This window comes from Pseudoliparis swirei, chromosome 13, assembly GCF_029220125.1.
Source record: "Pseudoliparis swirei isolate HS2019 ecotype Mariana Trench chromosome 13, NWPU_hadal_v1, whole genome shotgun sequence".
NCBI lineage: Eukaryota > Metazoa > Chordata > Actinopteri > Perciformes > Liparidae > Pseudoliparis > Pseudoliparis swirei.
Genome location: NC_079400.1, coordinates 6174458 through 6185795, shown reverse-complemented (window position 1 = coordinate 6185795; position 11338 = coordinate 6174458). Strand labels below are relative to the sequence as shown.

General features: G+C 41.5%; 1 long non-coding RNA gene across 1 annotated transcript; it reads left to right on the top strand.

Annotated features, from left to right (window-relative positions):
- Nucleotides 1-8420: 8420 nt before the first annotated feature.
- Nucleotides 8421-11253, top strand: LOC130203809 (uncharacterized). The gene is made up of 3 exons (XR_008833538.1): nt 8421-9142; nt 10214-10319; nt 10614-11253. It is a non-coding gene; the product is annotated as an uncharacterized LOC130203809 (long non-coding RNA).
- Nucleotides 11254-11338: the final 85 nt, after the last annotated feature.

Genomic DNA, 11338 nt, shown 5'->3' with positions numbered 1-11338 from the left:
AATATTAAAACTTAGATATTATTAACACTTAGATTATTTATTTATTTATTTATTAATTATTAACTTAGATATATTAACACCCTGTTGGATATGGAGTAAATGCTTCTTAACTTAGGTTCCCTTCATTTTGTTTCAATCAATATTTTTCCCTCATTCCTTTTGGTTTTTTTTGACCATTTTCGGTTTCACCCTCCCTTTACCTTTATATTTTATTTTTATTTTATTTTATTTTATTTTATTTGACAATTATCACAAAAAAAAAAAAAAAGAAAATTTAATTATTTTCCATTTTTTTCCAAGTTTAAGTTATTTTTGTTTTGTGTTTGTTTGTTGACTGAAGAACACCGACATTAAACATTGAATGGGGTAAAATTAATCCAGGGGGGGAGGGAGGTATTGATTCGGGTCAAAATGACCCGAAGGCAACACAAGGGTTAAATTTAGTTGATTATAGACGCAATATGTATTTCAGTGATTTGACATGCCTGGTAAACTGCTGTATGTCTCTTTACAGATTACCCAGTGAACAGGAGTTTAGTGACTTCATATTTTGAGTTGAATGTTAAATCAGTTTGATCCCGTGTGTGTGCGTCACTGGAGGTGAATGAACGAGTTGGAGGCACCTCGAGGTTGCGTGCTGTCTGCGCTCATGGATTCTGGACTGGGGGTAGGTGGGTCTCTGTGGCTTGCTGAGTTCAAAAAAGGGCTTTGGTGGCGTCTCTCCTAAGGGGATCCATCATAGACCCACAGGGGTACCCATCATAGTACCAACTGAGTTGATCCCCCAGCAATGAGCCCCATGCGTGTCTTTGACCTTTTGGCTACCATCTGTCACGAACAGTGGTTAGTCTTCAACATGACCCATGACCGGGCTGCAGTTTGGGCTGGAAACGTTAGATAAATAATGCAGGTTGTAGATGAGACTTTGAACTTTATAAGCTCAACACCAAGCGATAATTATCACAAGTTTACCTCTTTATTTTCTGTTGTTTCGATGATTCTATTGTAATCTATCTACCTTTTTTAATTTTGATTATTTCCTCTAGCTTTTTTTTTTGGGGTACAGACAAGCTTACCGTTGATGAAGTGTGCAAAACATTTACCCAATTGATAAAAATGAATCTAGGTAGTATTTTTTTTTTAATGCATTCAGCATCCAGGAATATTATTTAGTTCAGCATTGACCCACTAAAGGTTAAAATGTGGGTTTGAGTTGTGGTTTGGTGTTAAGAACTAGGGGATCAAGCAACCTTTTAACAGGTATACAGTGCACTCCTTTATTGTAATTGAGTAATCATACACATACAGCACGACAGTAACGCCAAGTTTCCTTTAGTCTATTGAATGAATGATCAATGGACCCTAGAGAGCAAAGACATTGTATCAAACAGTTTGTCATTAGATTCTTTTTGAAGATTAAACTACATTGCCAAATAATCTTTCCACTTTTGCTTTGTTTCCCTCCAAGAAGGTCAGCTCTGATAATGTAGGGTGCTGTATTATAAATGGGGAGGCCTGCTTTAATTAATTATTTGCTATTTACATCATACTTCTTTATTATTTTTGATCATTAGTGGAAAATCCCTGCAGTGTTTGGAGGAGTAATGCGAGGATCTCTTGGCCACGGATTAAAGGAATAATCATCTGAATATTGATATGTTTGAGGGAACCCTGGGAGCTGTGGCTTACATTTGTTTGGACTGAACACATAAGACAAAAATATGATGTGTTGTCATGGTCCGATGTTTGGTAATTATTCATAATTTGTCCTTTCCATGACAAAAATCTCTCTTTTCTGAAAATAATATAGATGCTGCATGTACCGCATACACATCCCGGGGCATTGGAGTACATAAAGCTTATTTGCAATGGTTTCCGATCTTGGTCATGAATTATTACCATTTAACGCAATTGGTAAAAATATTGAATTCTAACATCAAAAGAAACTAAATAATTTTTTTATAATGTCAAATAAGGTTCACCGACCTTGTCTGTAAATCACTTCCTGCATGAGGCCCACTGTCGCCCCGTCGGCCGATGTGTTTTCCTTCGTCAACCACACTTTTACGGAAGTCACCTGTGTAAGATATAATTTTAGACATCAACAAGCTACTCCGAGGTGGTTATGTTTCCTGTCCATTCTAATTCATTTGTGCATCGTGTCGTTTTCCAAGGGATTTATTTTTTATTTTTTTATTTTTCAATGTATTTGGCGAGACCCTCAGCACAGCTGCACCTTGTTATGAGCTAACTTGCTGAAGTGGAACGCAGTCAACCGAGCGTAACCGTAAATCTGATGCCCTTATTTGTAGTTGTGTCCTTCTGTACACATGGCATCTATTGTTCTGTCCATCCTGGAGAGGGATCCTCCTCTGTTGCTCTCCTGAAGGGTTCTTCCCTTTTTTCCCCATGAAGGGTTTGTTTGGGAGTTTTTCCTGATCCGATGGGAGGTCCTGGGACAGGGATGTCTATGTGTACAGATTGTAAAGGCACATTTGTGAGAATGTGCTATACAAAATAAATTGAATTGAATTGAATATATAGTTACCAACTATGTGCAACATAAAGGCAAAATGCGATTGTTCGGAAAAACAGTGTTATAGTCCTGAACACTGTAATCATTGTTATCGCAACAAATGACATCCTCTGAGATCAAAGACAATATTCTGTTACCCACACATCTGTATTTTCTCCCAGCCATCAGCAAGTTCCAGTGAACCATAATGTTCCTTTCCAGACAGGATGTTCTCCTTGTCATGCTCATGTCCTTTATTTTAAATCAATTCTGTGCCATCACGATTAACACATCGTGCGTCATCTGTGAGCGTCCTCGGCTCTCACTGTTGGCATGTTTGAACTCGGCGTGTCCCGCGTGTTTCACCACTTCCTCCGTGTCCTGTGTGGCGCCTCAGGAGTGTCATGGCCGCAAACCGTTTGATGATAATTGGGTTTGTCCTGCGGCTCTACACATGCCGAGATGGTTCCTCGTCCAAAGGCGGTTCCTTCAATACTCTGAAAAACCTGCTTGCATTGTCTTTTTTATTTTTATTCGGTCTAAATAGCCTGCAGTCGAAAAACACTCTTATTTTGAGCTGATCTAGAGGAGGTGGAAGCGGTGTATAAATCCTTAACAACAGCAATTATTTATTGGTGACAGCTTTCTATGGCCATTTTAGTTCAAATATTTCCACTGCAATTGATCCCAAAGAAGGATCAATATTTATGTGATAGCTGTCGCTTTTAACCAAACCAACTGCTCGCTCCGTAAGGTCAAGGATTGAGTGAAGTTATTGTTGCTCCGAGTGTTATTAGATTGCCTATCTATCATTGGAGTGTCATCTCATTGATACTGACTCCACTTGAATGAAAGATGGAGCGAGGCCATTGTTGCTCCCACACATGAGCCCCGGAAACTTGGGTAGAAGAAGCCCTTAGAGGAGATGAAATGACGAGCTAACTACTGGGGCTGCAATATTCTCTTTTTCTTGTGGTTGTTACTGCACGTTTTTCTTCATAAATCTGACAACCTCAACACGCTCAGTAAAAATAAAAAAGAAGAAGAAGAAAACAGCTGGATAGGCATTTGTGGAAACCACCACTAAGTGTGTGTGCATAAACAGTTAACTTAGGGACAGTCCACATATTGCTGACCAATTACAATTCTATAAACTGTTTATTTGCGTTCATCTTTGCTTTCTGGTTTCATTTGACCATATATTAGGATCCTGGTTGTCACATTTTACTTTCCAAATGCACCAGGTAGGATCTTATGATTTTTGCATATAAGCTGCTGAATGGGTTTATCGGCATCTCTTCAGGCCTTTAATTGCACACTTGTTGCTCTTTCCACCCACGAGGTAGATGACACCATCTGCTCCGTGTCCGCATAAAACCAATCATGATTTAAAAAAGAAAAGTATATTCAGTTTTCATAGATTTCAGGAATTTAGGGAATTTCACAAAATATTTCATGTTGCACTGTTATTTGCAGAGGAGTATTGTTGTGTGGATGAGATGTAAAGATGTACGCATATATGTTGATCTTGGGGTTCTTTCGGTATGTTACCACATCCGACAGATGTCTCCCTCTCTCCGGGTTTCAAAGGTGCCAGAAACAGATGCTTCCCTCTCATTTCAAAGGAGACATTTTACTGGCTTTTGGCCTTGATCATTTTCAGGATATGATGAGATCCCAACACATGGCAGCAGTCATTATCAGGGAGAAAAACTAAGTCGAGTGAATAAGTTTGAGTGTGTTTTACTTTAACTTGGACGTAGTGCTGAATCCATTGGTCTGTTAGTTCAGTGGTTCTCAACCTTTTTTCAGCCGAGTACCACCTGATTTTTGGGTTGAAAAAAAGATGTAATGCACAGCGTTTACTGTGCCATCAGTGTCTGATTTAATATAGAATATCTACATTTCAGTTTACGAACTTATACTTATATTGTATTGAATATTTATTAAATAACTACTTTTAAAGGATTTCTTTAATGGATATATATTATATATATATAATGTACCCCATGGAGTGCCTTAACGTACCCCCAGGGGCACACGTACCCCCATTTGAGAACTGTATTAGCCGATTAGTCATGTCAGAAAATAAATCAGCAGCTATTTTTGATTATGGATTAATTTTTTACATAATTTGACAAGCAGAAATGGCAAAAAAGTGACTCGTTTCCACTGAGAGGATGTATTTCCTTCAACTGTTTTATAACATTGTGAATTTAATATCGTTTGGGTGTTTGACTGCAAGTCCAACAAACATGCATTCAGAGAACATCAACTCTGGTTATTTCTGACATTAACTTGACACACATCGAATCACAGAATCACCTAAAAAGAGGGATTAATCCAATGAAATCTTCATTTAAGGCCTTTAATTTAGTGGTCGATACCTCAACCGGATCTGTGGCCGACATTTCAAAGTGCTTGATGTGTTGTTTGCTGCATGTATGTGAGGACTTTGTGACAGGGGACTGTGGGGGACAGCGGAACAGAGCGACTCAAGGCAAGGACCCGTCAAAAGTTTCAGGTTGGCTGTGTGCGTTCGTCCAGGGCTTCTCGAAGTAGCTCTGGCAGAGTGGACCTCTAGACTCGCCGTGGACCGGGCTTGTTACGGAGCTGTCACTGCTGGGGTGGCAGCACACAATACAACAGCCCCTTTTCGTGGAGGTTTGAACACGATGTATGTGGAGTGTAAAGGAAGAGCACACGCAAATGAGTTCTGTTACCACGTTTGTGTTTCCTCGACTGTTATTCACAGATCATTAAAGGAGATAACCTGTTAGTGTTTGTCTGTTTTTTTTATTCCTCCTGTGACAAAATAGTAATTGCAGTGATTAAAAAGGATAGTTGATTTGCCAGGAAGGCTGCACAGGGGGTTGAGGATTTCCGGGTTAGAAAGTAAATCTCTGCTGTTTCCTGAATGCTAATTGGATTTCATCGGTGGAAGTCCTCCAGTCCTCACAGAGACATTGTTTTTAATCAAAACCTAAATGAGACATACTAAAATTCTTGCAAGAATCGTAACTCTGAGGGATGTATGACTTGTAATTGAGATCATTATGTTATCTTTGCCTTCTTCCTAAAATCGTATTAATGATCAAGCACTTCACTTGTGATTTAGAGGATATATTAAAGCACAGCGACAACAAAAAAGACGGAATAAAAGAGTGATTGGGTGTCGGGGCCTGTGTGAAAAGGATAAGCTCTAACTGCTGCTGGGATAACATTTAGATGTTCTTTCTCTAACAAGATATACATCTAATGATATTAAGACCCTTTATTTAAGCACATTTTCAATGTGTTGCTTTGACACCGGTCGGCATTTTGTTTTATTGAGGAAGTAAAAGTCTGACTTTACAGTTGTCGTAATGTTTGCTGTCGCACTGACAAAAGCAACAGTCAGTCTGTATCAGCGGATATTTCTCTGAGTCAGTTTAGATACTGAAAATGCTATAGAGTGTGTCTCTCTGTTGGGTAAACCACAGAGACTCGGCCTATTGGCCGTGCCCATCGGAGCTGTCTCCATTCTTCAGTCCTGCCCTCTGTTACATATGAACGAGTGGCTGAACTGACAGGCTTATTTGCACCAGGACAGTAGCTTAGATGATTCAATTCACACACACACAAAAAATCTTATTGACAAACTACAGGAAGTGAAAGGCAACATGGAGAGAGGGCGAAGAGAGAACACCAATAACAATTTATCGGTCCTTTAGGTTTTGCTAGACTTCCTTCTCAGAAAAGTGGATGAGACCTTTTTTTTTCTCCCCCTCCTGCTGCTCAATTACCCGAGCATCCATAAAAATCTGATGTTCTGTCTCCAGAGTGAGATATTGTCGCGCTGCTCGTAGCAATAAGAGCGAGATTTAGGATGAGCCTCTCCGCTGTGACGGAGGCTCGGCAGAGGGAGCCTCTCCGTCACCAGATACTGCGGTCCCCAGCCGCTCATTAAAGACGGGACCATTACTTTGCAGCTCCGGCTCGCTTCCCTCTGCTCCTCCTTCATCTGCCTTCACAGCCCCTTGGAAGTAAATAGACACAGCTGAGCTCAAGGTTGAACAGAAAGCACAGCAGGCCATCCTATGAGAGGCTCTTTTTGACTGTCTGGCCCACTAAGTTCCTAATGCCTCTCGCCATATTTCTCATCACATCACTTAGTGGTCGCATTAAGTTTACTTGTGAAGAAACTCCCCTGTGAACTGTGTAGCGGCATGTGTGTATTGATCATAGTGTGTGCCTTTCCCAACGTGGTGTTTGGATTTCTGCTGTGTTGTTTGCTTCACCGGTGGGGGAAGGGCTGTCAGTGAACTGCTTCATTCATGTACGTTGTCATTTCATTATTTCTGACTGAAATAGTGGATGTATTTTATAGCATAATTTTAAGATTAAGGGAATGCGTTTTAACTCTCCCGTTCACATTGTACTGTATGTTGTTTAGTTTCAGTTTGAACATTCCTAAACGTTCATGGAATATCTGTTAAAAAATAAAATAATAACGATGACCTGGAATGTGTACGGTTCTTGTCTATTTACAGTGAGATCAACTGAGCTAACATCAACAACATTAAATATTACTTTTATTTAGTTGAAAGCAATGTATAAACAGTCAAACTGACGGTAGAGCAAGTATGACATCACGAAACTTTCACTTGATTATTAAACCACACTCTGGCAAAAGAAAAACTGTATCAATGCACATAAAACTAGAACGGGCACTCGGTAGAGCGCATACCTTCGCATATCACAAGATTGGGCATTGAATTATGAACATTTTGGCATTAGTTGCATGCCAATTGGATAAAAATTGACCGCGCTAAGGTAAAAAGATGATCTTGACCTTTGACCCGATCAATCCCAAAATCTAATCAAATGGTCCCCGGATAATAACCAATCATCCCACCAAATTTCATGCGATTCGGTTTAATACTTTTTGAGTTATGCGAGTAACACACATACAAATAAATACACGGCGATCAAAACATAACCTTCCGCATATTCAATGCGAAGGTAAATATGAATGGTCTATTATGGAAACTTTTATTTGTGCTGTTGTGTCCAGAGGCATGAGAAAGTCCCAATCAGCCTCAAAATAGGCGTTGTGTCCTTTCACCAAACCAGCGAGTGAACACACCTCCCGTTCTCCCATCTGGTAATAATAATAATAATCATTTATTTTATATAGCGCTTCTCAAGGCATGCCGACATCCCAGCTTCGCCGTAGAGTCAGTCACACACACATCACACAGGTGGTGTGGTGGTGTGCAGCTCACAGCCATGCCCTGGCTGGGGCAGACTGACTGGGGGCAGAATCCAGCCAAGCCCCCCCGCCCCTCACCCCCACACATCATTCATCCATCGAAACCGGGGTGGCGCTGCGTCGGCCCCTCTTCATGGGGCCCTGTAATTGGCGGAGTCGGGAAGCGGGCGCTGCCCCTCAGCGTGTGGTTTAGTTACTGGAGTCCTGAGAGCGATGGAGCTATTGGCAGCTGTGAGCTCAAGGATGCTGCTGCTGCTCCTGCACCGCTTTTCATCTCCACCCCACACAGCTCTGCTCCACAGGGACAATGTTACTGGGACAAATGGCCCTCTGGGAGCTGAGCATTTAATGAAGCACACCTTTAAAAAAACCCAAAAAACTCTGTTTCTCCTCAATGAACCCCTTTTGCTAACGCTTACAATCCCTCCACCTCACATCTGGCACGGCAGCAGAACAGATCTGTTGGGCAACTTGGGGATTGAGGGAATTGCCTTTTTGCAAAGTGTGTCTCACATGACCAGAGCCACAAAGCCTACATACATGCAAACTCATGCCTTATTATTTGCCCTCGTGACAGTATAGCTATCAGCTGCCTGGTGGCGCTTTTCACTTGTCAAGCATTATATGACGAATCCTTCAGAACTCATGGCCAGTTCACACATTTCGATGCTTCACCGAGGGGTTTGCGAGGAGAGCGCAGCGCTCTTAATGAGCTCCTTCCATCAAACTCGCATCCCTCCTGTCGCCTCGTGTCCATTCACATTTGTCACCGATGCAACCGGCTCTGAGTTCCTCTCAGATGCCGTGCAGGCGGACAAATGAATGGTACTCCGATGTGAGGACGGCGTTTAAGCGCTTGTCTCTTAGCGGTGCGTTTGTGGATGATTGACTCGGATCTTAAGACGGTTGCACAACCGTTTACCTTCTCAACTTTCATCCAGTCATGAACTCGCACTTTCTCTTTTTTCTCTCTTTGTTTGTCTCCGCTCAGATCTATAGTAAGTCCATGTGTGTGTGCTTGAGAGTCGAGGCATGTGTACTGTGAACAATGTGCTTATGATGGTGATGATGATGGTAAAGCTAATGATTAATGACCACTGAGGTTTGTGTCCTCCGCTCCACTTTCTCTCACTGTAGCACCTTGACCCTTTCGTTCACCATCCCCACTATTCATTCAGCCAGCTGTTTCACTGAGGCCACTCAAATGATCTGCGCCTCGGTACGAGCCCGGTCGCTACAGGAGGTGTCGCAGGACCGAGGGGATAAATCATCCCCCAGAGCAGGAGCTGTTGCAGGCCTGGACGCACATACACCACCCGAGATTTACGCCGCACATCGAAGCACAGCCCCACAATCTGGACCCTCTCCACCAGGTCATCTTCAAATTGGTTATTGATCTTCCAATCACAAAATGAATCATACGTTGCCAACACTGTTTAGGTACCGCGTTTACAGTCGCGTGCGTGACTCGCGTCGCTTGTGTACCTGCGGATATGCAGCCTGAGGATTGAGTATTGTTTTGAAACCACGAGAAAACAAAGTGTCTGCGCGGAGTAAATGGGAAAAGAAATTAGGAGTCTAGCTTGAGATGAATAGGCGTCACGTTGTCATCCAGCAGAGCCTCATTATAACGCATCAAAACAGCCGAGGAAGCTCTCGACAGTCGCTAAAGTGAAGCGCTTGAAGTTGGCTATAGCGGTATGCAACAATGTGTGATTATGGCTGCAGGGATTTTAATGTTTTCATTTGAGAATAATTGCAGTGCCTTTGATATTATAATACTGCGGTTCACGCTGTGTGACGGAAACAAATTCTTCACACCCCTCTTAATTCCGACTGTTTCAAAAGTGTAATGGAAGCTTGTCAATTATATGCAAAGCTGAAATACGCAGTATTCTGTCATTGGTTTTTAAGACATCTAACTTAATGGGGAGGGTTCCATTGAAATGTCATCTCTTGGCATGTACTATATTGTGGCATATTATTTAATGGGGCTTCACTTCTTGCCCAATTAGGCTCCAAGATGGTGTGTAAATGGAGTTTTTGCCCTGGGAGCAATTTCCTCATAAATGTCAGAATGGCCATTATCAAAATTCCTTTGTGAGTGAAAACAGACAACTATAATATAGACTTTTGTCTTAATTGAAATATTGTAGGAATGGCAGTGGTGCGATCTTTCAATTTCCTCCTTAAATGTCAATATCTGACACTAGACAATGGGACCTGTTTTTTTCTTGTATCATTTTAGGGAGAAAATGTCAAGCTCAGTTTAATTTACAAAGATGGCTGCACCATTGCTCATATATTCTGTATTACCTAATATATTAATAGTGTGTGGAGCATATTTGGATGACAGTGTCACAAATTGGCTGTTGAATGGAGTCAGATTGTAATCTTGTAGCTGTTGTTTTGGAGTCATGTGTGGTCATCTTTTACAATTACAGAAGCTCATTAAGACTACACGGCGATTAGTGATTACATCACATGATTTGTGAGAGCCGAGGAGCTCATGGGTTGTTGAGCATGTCCCCTGGTCAGACGTAAGGACAGGTAAATATGTTTTTTTATTAATTAATGCCTTGTGCACTGTTTTTTTCCCATTAAATATCATTAATTTCTCCAGATATTTGCAGTTTCAATTTAAAATTGACTTGCCGTTCTGAATGAATATAGAAACTCAAATTATGGCCTTGAAAGTATACGTATGATTTCCTACCTCCTGCCAAGATCATCTTCAATGTCTCATTGTACAGTGGTGGACTCATACCTATGGAGGAGGATATTTCTACGTGTGAGGGTCTTAACTTCAATAGACTGCCTCTGTTTTGTTTTTGCCGTCCTCAGTTGAGGTATGAATCCAGCCACAACGGCCTTTTATTTCTGCTGGTCTCTGTCTGGCCCGTAGACGGGGAGCGGGGAATCTGGATGGACAGCGCTGCCCCCTCGAGTCAATAGCAGCCAGCAGGTTAGGCTCGCTCTCCGTCTGCTGCGTGGCAGACACTCATTAGTGGTAATGTACTCCCATCATCCATCTCCAGGTGGGCTTCCGTCATTGATCTCAAGGCCAAGACCTGTCACGAGCTGCACCTCGCCGAATGAAAGCGCTGGTCGCCGCCAGCTCTGGCTTTAGGTGACCGAGCTCGATGTTCTGTCGATAGACTCTGGACAGCCGGTATTAGAGCAGCGAGGTGACACGCACAGCAGTGTGAGATGTTTTTCCTCACAATGCTCTCCAGTACACAATGAGCCACAGAGGTTCACAAGACTATGATCAGATGACATCACCAAATGGGAAGATTTGCATCTCTATTCTCTTTTAAATGAGCATGGACTCTTGTAATACAGTGAAATAGGAAAATACTAGTAATACTAGTTCATTAATTAATACACAATATGACATCGGCCAATCAAATGTATCAATCGTATTTCTGTTGACCATCGTCGTGACAAAAGATAACATAGTTTCTGTCGTGAAAACCTTCCAGAGTTTTAAAATCATGTCTGTGAGCATGACATGTATATATATATATATATATATATATATACATATATATATATATATATATATA